Genomic DNA, 10,930 nt, shown 5'->3' on the forward strand with positions numbered 1-10,930 from the left:
ATTTTCGGTTCTGTTTTGTTCACTTCTTTCCACTTCCAGTAACCCCCTTCAAAGAGATAACTGGCAGTAATAATCTCTTCTGATGCTGGTGCACTTAGATGGAAGCACGATCTGCTACTTTTCCCCCAGATGTTCCACTGCTGCAATAATTTGCACCTGCAGCCTTTGTTACAAGTTTCAAGACCACCCACAAGTTTTTCAGTCATCAAAGGAAGAATCAAAGATTGCACTCTGATTTTTTTTTTTTTTTTTTTTTTTTAAGACAAACACACAGTCTTATAATGCTGGAGGAGGTGACACCGGTGATTTGTGCTCGAAAGGACAGAGGAAAAAACAAAAATCTGCCGTGGGTGAGAATCAGAATGGAGCAGCAGGAAATAGTCCCAAGCCACAGAGGTGACTTGCTGCAGCTCCCTGACTTGCAGACAGGTCAGAGTCATGCAGGAGTCCAAACACCTTCTCCATGACCTTCTCAAGTTCTGGCATTAATCAGCCAAACAAGGACAATCACACCTGTTGGCATGAGACTTTTTTAATCACCGAGTAATTAAATTGCTTCATATTTTTATTATTCCACTGGGTTGATATGTTCACTGCCGATTATTCCATCAGTGTACACAGAATCCAAATGGAAATGAGCTCAGTCTGGATTTAGTAATGGGTTATTTTGGTTTAAATATCCCAATGGAATCCATTATTTGAGAGAGATGTTGATTTTATTACTGCTCTTTTTTTTATTATTCTATATTCTATTGTGTAGACACAATAATTGCAGACTAATTTCAATCAAGGAAACAGATACTTTGTTGCACATAGTTTTGATTCAGTAATTTCAGGCTCCAGTCATCAGTCCTGCCAAATAAAGCCGCTGGGGGATATTTAGGAGTGAATAAAATAGTCTGCAGACACAGTATTCTGCATTTGTCTGCTAGGATAAAAATGCTAAAAGATGCTGTGAATTTTACTCCAGACACCCCCCCCTCACCACACACACACACACACACACACACACCACTCTGATGTTTTTATCTGAGTCAATTATTGGTTTATGGCAAGCAGAGGAATGAGCTCAATGAATGAAGATGGATCCTGGTATTCAGAGACAAAGAAAATGAAACATTGGAGGAAGGTCAAGAGAACATAAGAAAGAAGCAGTGGGGGGAATGAGAGAACAGGAGAGAGAAAAGAGGGAGATGGAGAGAGTGAGACAGAGAGGATGAGAAAGTGAAACTATGTTGTCATGGAAACTGGCATGGATCTGAAGAGCAAAACAAGAATGTAAATTGGTTTACCCTTAGGGAATGTGGTGGCGCTACTGGGAAGAAAGACGCAGGGAGTTGCATTTAAGGGAGCACCTCTCATGACATTATATGCAAATAAAGAAATTCTAACAGAAAACACGTGTATCATAGTAATGATAATGACAAAAAATATTCATGTCTGAATGTAGAGTTTGCTTGTGCGGATGGAGAGAGTTGTGAGGATCACTCCCCGCCTCTTTAGGCTGGACGGTTAATTGCAAATGACCGCTTAAAAACTGCGTCCGTTCCTGAGGCGCAGAGGTCACTGCCGCACGCCAGGAACGTTAGTTTATCTCAGCAGATTTGACATTTAGCGATGGAGATGCCCGTTAGCTCTCTCATGCTCATCATCCCAGAGCATTACAGATGACAGGATTGATGCCCCCAAATGTCCGGTCGTTAGAAAACTACCTGTCAGGAGCTGCAAGAAGCCTGAGCACGTCCGTTAGGCAGCGAGTATTTAAAAAAAAAACAAAAAAAAAACTAAAGTTTTGTTTGCTCGTCATTCTTTTCCCTCTCACCTGCGTGCTTTTTCACACTTTGCTCGCCAACATCCTCCTCTCCTTCGACTGCTGGAATCTCATCATTACATGTGAATTTAGAGTCAGCGAGAGACGATATGAATGTTGCCAAGAAACTAATGGTTTCCGTGGTGACAAACCCTACCCCTGCCATTGTGTGTAGCAATGAAGGAAGTCAAGTCCCTCACTGACAAATCTCCAGCAGCACTTTCTGAGTGGACACATGTGAGAACACCGTGTACCGTGCTCAAACATGTGTATGTGTAAAAAAAAAAAAAAGCATACATCTTCACTTTGGGTTCTTCTATTCCATGCACTATATCCTTTAAGCAATGCACGGGTCTATGAAGCGTGTGCACTGTAAAATGTATTGTCATGCTGAATGTCAACCATAATGTAATTATATGTACATTTGCAGACAGGGCTATGCACCGACTCATGCATACGTTACTCCCAATATACAAAACAATAAAGCAGAAGATATTTGACACACTAGGTGCTTGTCGAGTTCAGAATTTGGCAGACGGTGCAGAAAAAAACAAAATCAAACAAGACTGAAACGGTGTAGCAATCATCATAATCCCAAATACTGAAAACAGAAAGCTTTCAGGGTGTAGTGAAGCCCGAAACAAAAGAAATGTCTGAGTGACTGGCATTGATGAATAGCCAGAATAACCCAATATCCGGCAGCTATGTGTAGATTTGATTGTTTGTGCAGTCGGTTTGCCAGTCTGGTGATGATGGTGTGTGTGTGTGTGTGTGTGTGTGTTGGGGATTGTTACCCTGCCGCCTGGTGCAGAGACAGAAGGACAGAAGCACTGTCTCGAACAGGTGGATTTCCAGACAGGTGTAGTCAGCAGCAGGAGTTACATTTCCCTCCTGCCCTTACTTTTAAGTCATTCAGGTCTTGGATGGAGGACGTGCCAGCAGACGTAGAAACGACCAACTACTCAGAGACGGGGGATGCGGTGCTAAATGGAGCGGTGATGAATTTTTCTTTTCTTTTTGTTCTTTTTTTTTTTTCCCTGATAAGAATTTGGAACAAAGTTTTTGGTCACCTACTGTTACAGTAGAGCATCTCTCCCAACCTGAGGATGCTGGTGTGTTTAATCGACTCCACTGTTTGCTCAAGGCGACTACTGATCATTACCAGATAAAATGAGCATCTGGAGTCTCATGGAAGTCAGTCTTCTCTCCACAGTCTTGTTTGTGTTTCAATGAAGCTTGTTGGCGCACCTAAATTCCCACGTGGCCACTTCTCTGCTGTAGATGGCCCCCTTGTTTTTTTGTGGGGGGGGGGGGGGGGGGGGGGGGGGTTAAGTCCAGGAGGGTGGTGAATTACGGTGATGTTTCTCTGGCTATTAGCGTGCAGCCTTAGTGTTATTGCGTTTTAATGAACACCAGAGTTCATTAAAACTCAATAACACAATGGTTAGAATTTCATCTCACTTATGGAAGTCGGGACAGACGCTTTTACACAGATATGACGAGCAGTACAAGTAGAGCAGGACAAATAATTAGTCCAATTAGGTGCAGTTAATTTAAACTTAAATCAATCATAAAAAACACTAAGCAGAAATCGCTGCAGTCCAGCACAGAATCCAACGCAATGACACAGAGTCTGGTCCAACGGCAAAAACTTTGCTGCTCACTGCGAGTTTGGACAAAACTAGATGCTTAGTTTAAACTAATGTCCAAGTGTCCACGAATACGCACGAAGCACCACAACAGGAGCATTTGCTCTCTTTTTTTTTAATTGTGGCAAACAGGAACGAACAATAGATGGCGGCAGAGCTGCTCTGATGAATTTTCATAACGCTGACAACGTCCCTCTCATTCTTCCACTAGCACTAACATAGTTATGACTCACTGGTGAAGTTGCACTTCCACATTGTTCACATCAGAATGCAGATAATTCCACAGTTTTCAGATTTTGTTTGTATAACGTCCATTTGGGCGTTATAAGATAGATATATTTGATAAATAAATAGATTTCAACAAATACGGGGTCAAAGGTCAGTAAATGACAGTAAATGAGAACTTCATTCCTGAAACAATATTAAAGATGCATAACCACTAATATTAATATACTGAGGTAAAATGAAAGCTCAAAACAGTATTCTGTCGTCCAGTGTATCATTAACACTTGTGACAAGGACGTGTGACATGTTGCAACCGTGTTTGTTAATGGTAGTAATGGGAGACGCAAAGCAGGCCATGCCAATGAAGTTTAATGAGGCCACATGAGGTGAGCTCCTGCACCATTTGTGAATTGAAGCTTGACCCCGAGAAGAGGTTATGGGGACTGGAGGTGTTGCTGTGACCTTTAGCAAAGCTGTGAACGCCTGACCGTGCCCCCGCTTAGGTCCCCGCCAAACACATGGGGCGTAGACGTACACATGGCGGCGTCCACCTTTGAATCAGCGAGAGCTCAACGTTCCTGGATCCTATTACATCCTTTTGTCTTTCTCCCACTCTCCCCTTTCTGGTTGCGCTGTCTGTTTTTACTTTGGTTTAGTCATATTCCTTCCATTAAGATCCTCCCCCAGCCTTCAGCGTCCCACAATGCATTTCGACGAGACTGCTGGGCAGATGTTTCCATGGTGCTAAAGCGTATGAATTACGGGTACGGAAATGTTAGACAAACGTGGAGACTGAATGTAAAATCGAGTAAGCGTCAAGTTTGTGTGAGATTAATCCGCGAAACAGGTAACGAGGTTATTCTATTGATCCAAGATGAAATTCTTTCCCCCAGCCCACATGACAGAGCAGTTGGCCGAGAGTGGCCTCATCTGGAACTGCCATCAGCCGCTTGTTAAATGCAGTGTGCGAGTGGGGCGGGAACATGGCAGCGTGCGCGCTCAGCCAATCCATAACCAGACACTGGGAACTGTGCACACAAGCTGCGGGTTACAGAGCAGTTTGTTTATTGAGTGTGTTGGTGTGTGGGTGTATGTGGGCTACATGCCTAAGCTGGACCCAAGCATGATATATTCTATCCGTGCTCCGTCCCTCTCACTCTTTCTCTGAATCCTGTCTGTGTAATTGATCCCAGACTGGACATTGGAGTTGCCAACAGCGATTCATATTGTTTTTATCTTTCAGACAAGCCCTCTACTGCTTCCAGATGGGGAAAACACTCCAGGGTTCAAGTTTGTTTGTGAGAAAAAAAGTGTAATGGTAAAAGCCTCTATGTGGCATGGTGTCGCCCACTATTTTGGCCCCCACATCGCCCCTTTAAATCTTTTAATGTAAAACATCACATCAAAAGACTGATGACAAGTCTGTGGACCAATGAAACTTGCAGTGGGCGCGGGTTCGACCTTTCACCTGGGGGTGGAAGGTGTCCTTTTTGGGGCCGTAGAAGGCTTGGACACACTGCTAGCAGACGGTAAAATAAATTTCACTTTTCAAAATGTTTAAATTTAAATAGCTTTGTATGAATAATATCTGTGATATGAATATATGAAGAAGCATGTTTGATTGAGTAAATATATATATATATATTTTTTTTAATATATATTTTTTAATTGTATTATTTGTTTTGACTAATGATAGACCACTTTTGTCTGAACAATAACATGCTCATGGATGAAGATGTGCAGAGATGCATATTTATCACCATAATCTTTTTTTTTTTTTTTTTGCTGTACTATCTACTATTACTTACAGGAAAAGGATGGATAAATATTTTTTGGCAATAAGGAACATGACTGAGCTCATTCCTTCCGACAGTGAGCTTGAGGAGAGTGACAGTGAGACCCCAGAATCAGGTTTGAGGGAGAGTTAGGAGATCATGGCTCAGCCAGAAGGTGTGTATTGAATGTGTGTGTGTGTGTGTGTGTGTGTGTATCACCATGTGCATGACCTATTCTAATTTTATGCTTCCTGGTTTCTTTTGAAAACAGACGGCCTGTCTGATGATAATGAGTCTGTGGATGAAGAGGAAAATGAAGATGATGCTGGGATGATTAGAGGAACCGAACAGCTTTATACGTTCAAGTCGTAAATCGCAGGAAGCTTGTGCAAAAGTGGCAAGAATCTTTAGCGTAAGAGAGGTCGTCCCGGTTCCACAGTTGCTACGCAATATGAAGAAAATTGGAGAACAGGACCCACGACACCCACTCCGGTCCCTGATTCGTGTCAGGACACCGCAGCCCACTGGATGGTCGTGGATGAAAAGAAAGGGAGATTCCAGGTACTACGATGCAAAGGTACACATGAAGCCCAATGCCAAAAATGTGACGTCCACCTCTGTTTCACATCCACCAGCGACTGCTTGCAGAGGTTCCATGCAGAATAACACAGGCTGAGAAACACCAATTCAGTCGGTGCCCCACAGGAACACACATCTGTGTCTGAGGTTTGTTGAAATAAAACTTGTATTTATTGATGGCTTGTTCCTCATTCCACTTAATATATAATATAGAAAACCTTGGCATTTTAGTACCACTCATAGCATCTTGTTGTGAAATATTTTTTCCTCCTAAAATAAAAATTCGTGCTATAGAAGGTTAATGTCTTCAGATGACTGTAGATAATTTTTCATTTACTTTGTTGGTGTTTGCTTTTGTGGATAATACGTCCGTAAAGTAAATAGGACATTTCTACCAGCAGTTTCTGTGCAACTCACATTGATATAATTTAAAGATAATTAAACCATCTAACTTCAAGCAAGATGAAGTTAAAAAACAAGGACGTACTGAAAATAAACTTTGCTTCAATGTGAAAATCTGTTTGCACCACCACCACCCAACCTGAAGAGTCTCAGATTTTTTACTTCATCCAATGAATGTTTTTTTTTTTTTTTAAAAAACATCTTGGTGTTTTACACCAAGTTTCTCACAGACTAATGCGACGCTTCATACATATCACATAGCTTATGTAATCCACAGAGGGAAGCATTGATTCTTGATAATAAACATTTTCAGTTGTAACCCTGTTCACAGGGTCCAAATAATGAGCAGGGGAACAAAAGCAACAGTTACTTGGACAAAAATACTGACCTCTTTACAGTCACCTTTCCCACCCTGAACGCTCTTGTGACTCGTATAACTGGCACAAAGCACTCTGGAATGAGCCAGCACAAATTTTAAAAGCTTGTAAAGCCGCTGAAAAGAAGGGCAGAAGAATCTGCCTCTCTCTGATTATGGCTTCACGTGTTACAATATAATGTTTGGCTCAAGAAGGAGCTGTCAGGCCGGATCGCAAGGTCGTTGCGTGTTGAACAACATTTTATAAACATATTAAGAACTTATTGTAATGCAACTCACAGGCCGAACTGAAATCAAATCACTGCAACGTAGTCTCTTGTATGCTTGCAAGATTTCCTAGAAACATGGCGTTCAGGCTTAATCCTGCTTTCACTGATTAGCAACTGATTATTAAGCCTCGAAAGTAAAGATCAATTTTCATGAGTGTTATTTTACAATGATGGCATCAGCGGAAAAATCATGCGTCAGTGTAAAATCGTGCCAAATCCGATCACTTGCATTGCTGTTATAGATGTGTAGATTTTTTTAGTTTTGTTTTTTTTTAACATCATGATATGGTGACATTGGTGAAGTATCTGGAAAATAGCGGGTAAGGAAAGGAACATCGTGCACATTCACACTCCCACTTGCACAAATTAGCGGTGTGTTTGCAAATTAGACATTTTTTCTATAGGATGAAAGAGTTAAACCACGTTTGACAACTCCACTACACCAGTGGAAGCTAAATAGCAATTTTCACTGTCATGTCTGAGGCTCTTTTTAAGCTGCATTTTGGTCTTAGGTTTAAACTGCTGACATGCCATGTTACAGCGCTCTGCTTCTTTAAAGGGACTCTGATATCTTACTGTTGTTCATCTAGTTTTATATTAGAAAATAATAAGACTGGTTGTGTGATCTATCTGAACTAGAAAACAGGACTCACAGTGAAATGTATCCTCTCACACTCGAGAAATAAAACTGAAGTGAGTATCAGCCCCAAGGAATTTAAAAACCCGTGTTCCTGAATGTTTCAACTCATTTTCTGCACATAACATGCACCTAACACTATGCTCTTAATGAACTATGATCTGGCAATGGGTGATAAAACCAGACAAAAATAAAACCTCTATTGTTGTCCATTATTTTTCGGGAATAAAGAAATATTCCTTTTTAGAGTTAAAGTATGTTTAATAATTAACCCCCACACAGCTGTATGTTTGTCCGTATGTTCATATTGTTGGGTAGTATTGCAGGTGTGGATTGAATTGGCACTACACTACAAACGTCTGCACAAAAAAATTAAAATGATAAAAGAGATCAAAGTTTTTTTCGTCTGAACTAATGTTGTGCGTCCAACAACTCTGTAGGTTTTTTAAAAACGGAGATGTATCATGTGGAATAGCTAGCGAGGCACATTTGCTTTACATACGGACACAGCCAGGTTAACTGTCCATCTTTGCCGAACTACAGTAGGCAAATCGGTTGCTGTCAGGGAGAAAACACACACATACACACACGAGCATTCACCAAGTGCTGCACGGTAAGTGATCACCATGTTCACCAGTCCCCATGTCCATGTTCTTGGGCAGGTCCTTTTTTTTGTCCCTGGAGAGAATTCACATTGCATTTTATACAGAGGTGTCCTCACGACCACTTAAAGCCAAATAAGTCAATAATTACAGACTACAAGAACATGCTTAAACATCCGAGAGGGAGATTTTGACGCTGGCTTGTTAATGAAAAAGTAACTTGTTGCCTTTTAAAATGGCTGTACAGGCTCAACAAAGCACTCGGAATTATTCTCTGAGTAAAACCCACTCCTCATCTGACATGATGATATTCTGACTAAATGAATTAAACCAGGGGAAGTGCTGACGGATTACTACATGTTCTTCTTGTTCTCTGCCCTCAGCTGCCATAGTTAGGGGCCTACGACAGACCACCTGCTCCAAAAGGATTCTGTGTATGAGCTACTGTACACTAAGCAGCTGAGCCAGGAGCATAATGACGCTCCCACTGGGAAACAGATGAATTGGGCTTGTGGACGCGGCCAGCGGAGTCGCGGCTCTGTGTGGCGTATCAGCGCCTTTTATCCTGATGGACAGTGGTCAAGTCTGTGCTCAGTACATAAATACTCCACGCTACATTAGCCACCAAAGCCTTTCCACATGTTGTGTGCAGAAGGCCTCCATGGGGCTTAAACCCCAAACCCCCATCTGGCTCCTTCAAGGGTCAGCTCGTCCAGGACTTCGTACACGCTCCCTCACATAGCTCTCTGCTTTACAAGAAAGGCGAGTGCCAGGACCTCTGCAGTTTTGTGGTTTTACTGTACATACCCAACCTAGTGTGGTGCAAGCTCGATCCACTCAGACCAGCACGCTGTAAAAAAAATGACCACAGTCAGATCTTGTTTAACTTCAAGTGCAGAGCCTTTCCATTGGATTCATTTCCCACTGAAATGAAACTTCAGCCAGTGGAATGAGGCAACAACTGTTCGATCCAGTGTGGTTTCTCTTGTTACAGCATAAACATCTTAAAACAAAGCAGCATAAGCACATCTCTCCAGTAGTCTCAAGACATTGGTTCAAGGAAAGCGTTTACACAAGTTGATTTTGATTGGGAACAAGTTAAATAATCTAAGCCCGGTGACAAAAGGCTTTTCTTGTTTTGAGAAAAACAAGATGTCGACACTAGCCACGAAACCAAAGGACTACGATGTCAGTCTTAGTCGGTGCAATGCAAGCCAGTACACATTCAACTGTAGCTATCGGGTTAGTTTGTCTCAGATGAAGATAATACCTTTGTACTTTGTAATTTAATTTTGTGTTTGTTTGTTTCTTTTGCATTTTCAGTAAAGTTTCAACCGGAACAAACCAGTTTTGGAGACAAACTAAAAGGAGACAGATGTACAGAATGGGTTTCACCACTGGAAGCACTGGATAACTCGCACATCATCACATTTTAGGAAACAGACTTATTTGCTATTTTTCACAGAAAATACCTGTTTAAAAAATGCACCAATCATTATGTACACATGTGCAATGTGACGCAAATGTGCCATCAGTTATACTTTTACATAGTTATTTCTCAGGTTAGGTTTTTCTAATGTTTTAATGGTTTAATTAAAATGAATGAGGTGGCCGAAACATTACAAGTCTATTGTATTGAGATATTGACTGCATGACTCCTCCAGATGACATCACCTGGAGGAGTTTTTTTTTTATCATTAGGAGTTCAAATGAAATTATTTGGCGGAGCTCTGGAAAAGCAGGTTGACCATTATTACAAAACGTCAAAGTAAGTATGGCGAGATAAGCTAACATGAAATTAAGGTTCCTTTCAAGTGGTGTTTTTCAGATAGAAGTAGAGAGATATTCTGATATAGGGACCAAAAATAGCAAGATATCATCAAATTTGTTAGAAAGTATTAAATATGTGTGTGTGTGTGTGTGTGTGCGCGCGCACTTGATTCCAAATGCAAATCCCATTTTCTATGTTGAAACTTGAGTAACTTTAGCTGGACCTATCTCACCCCACTGACCTGTTATTTTTGGGGGGAATCTTGACATCAGTAGAAATATACGTTGTGCATAGCTGCAGGACGGCAGTAGCGCAGTTGTCTGTAAAACTATATTTTGTGCCTGTGCACTCCTGGGGCCCAGTTTGGGAGAGAGGCCCCCTTCCTGCTGCCCTTGTCCCAAGGCCAGTGAGCTGTGGCTGTGCTCTGCTGTGATTCAGGTAGAGGCCCAACAGGGAGCCCTCTGTCGAGGAGGCCAGCACGACGACGTCTGAGGCTGCGAGATGAGAAGTGAGCCAGGAGGGAAATGGAGGTCATGGGGGTGGGCTTCAGTGCTTTACGAGCACAGCCGCGCTTACCTCCGCTCTGGCTGTTTGGCAGATAAACTACCATAACGCAGAAATATACAGTAAGCTGGCTAATATATGCTAACTCGTCTACCAGAGTAGTACAACAGCATCATTCCACCACCTCAACGTGTGGTCCCTGACAGAACTGGCAGGGAGAAAAAGCAGGGAGGAAGAGGAGGAGACTACACAAATGAGAGGTATGGGATTCAAATCTGAGGACGGCTACGCTCCCAAACAAGACGTTAAAACCACCGGACACCGGGAGACG

General features: G+C 42.0%; 1 long non-coding RNA gene across 1 annotated transcript; it reads left to right on the top strand.

The window, feature by feature from the left end:
• Positions 1-4,305: 4,305 nt before the first annotated feature.
• Positions 4,306-7,107, top strand: LOC137128525 (uncharacterized). Its single transcript, XR_010914589.1, has 3 exons — positions 4,306-5,213; positions 5,495-5,634; positions 5,731-7,107. It is a non-coding gene; the product is annotated as an uncharacterized lncRNA (long non-coding RNA).
• The last annotated feature ends 3,823 nt before the right edge of the window (positions 7,108-10,930 follow it).

Source organism: Channa argus, chromosome 6 (assembly GCF_033026475.1).
Source record: "Channa argus isolate prfri chromosome 6, Channa argus male v1.0, whole genome shotgun sequence".
Lineage (NCBI taxonomy): Eukaryota > Metazoa > Chordata > Actinopteri > Anabantiformes > Channidae > Channa > Channa argus.